Source organism: Gekko japonicus, unplaced genomic scaffold (genome assembly GCF_001447785.1).
Source record: "Gekko japonicus isolate JY-2015 unplaced genomic scaffold, Gekko_japonicus_V1.1 scaffold505, whole genome shotgun sequence".
NCBI classification, from domain to species: domain Eukaryota; kingdom Metazoa; phylum Chordata; class Lepidosauria; order Squamata; family Gekkonidae; genus Gekko; species Gekko japonicus.
The window spans coordinates 836337-837112 of record NW_015169788.1 but is presented as its reverse complement, the minus strand read 5'-3'; the positions used below and the strand labels follow the sequence as shown (position 1 = coordinate 837112).

The 776-nt window shown below is 68.9% G+C and overlaps 1 protein-coding gene across 1 annotated transcript in view; it reads right to left on the bottom strand.

Annotated features, from left to right (window-relative positions):
* SCRIB (scribbled planar cell polarity protein) overlaps positions 1 to 776 on the bottom strand; it is a 117457-nt gene that overhangs the window by 24343 nt on the left and 92338 nt on the right. The window lies entirely within an intron of this gene.

The window sequence follows — 776 nt, the reverse complement described above, 5'->3', positions numbered from 1 at the left end:
CGCCCTCCCCCCCCCCGGCACCAGCCATGCCAGCCACACTAAGGCCAGCCCCGGGAGGAGAGGGGGCGGGTCCTGCAGAGCCGGCTTCCATGGCGCATGTGCCCAAGTCCCAGGAGGAGGGGGGACTGGGGCAGAAGTCAGATGCAGGAGGCGAGGAGGGGGGGAGACCACCTCCTCCACCCCCACTCTGTGCTCAGAAGGACAAAACCCGGGGGGGGGCACCCTCTGCCCTGCCCCATCCGAAGACACCCGGAGGGCAGCTGGGGACCCCCCTTCTCTTTTGCACCTAATGGCAGAAGGCGACGGATCTCCTTCAAGCCACACTCTGGACCAGGCGCCGGCCCACAGACTGCCCCCTCCCCCCCCCGGCTGTGAACGGCTCCAGACGGACTCTGGCCAGCAGCACACCCAGGCCGGCCACGAGAACTGACGGCTCATCGCACTGTGGGAAGGGCATCATCGAGGCCTGAGACACGCAGCCACGGCCACCTATCTCAGGTGGTCCAGGCCCCTCCAGCTACAGGACAGGCGAGAGGGTGGGGCCAAAGGTCCCGATCCAGCAACGGGGGGAGGGTCAGAGGCACCGGCTTCCGACGGACCAGCTCGGCCCCTCCCCAGGAGCACATCCCTCCCCCTCTGGGCAGCTCAGCCCCCCTTTAAGAAAGGAAGCTCCTGGCAGGGAGGGGCAAGACGGGCCACGAGCGGAAGGCCCTGATCCTCCGGGCAGGGCCAGGCGAGAGGCGAGAGGCGAGAGCGGAAGCAGCGGAGCAGCGGGG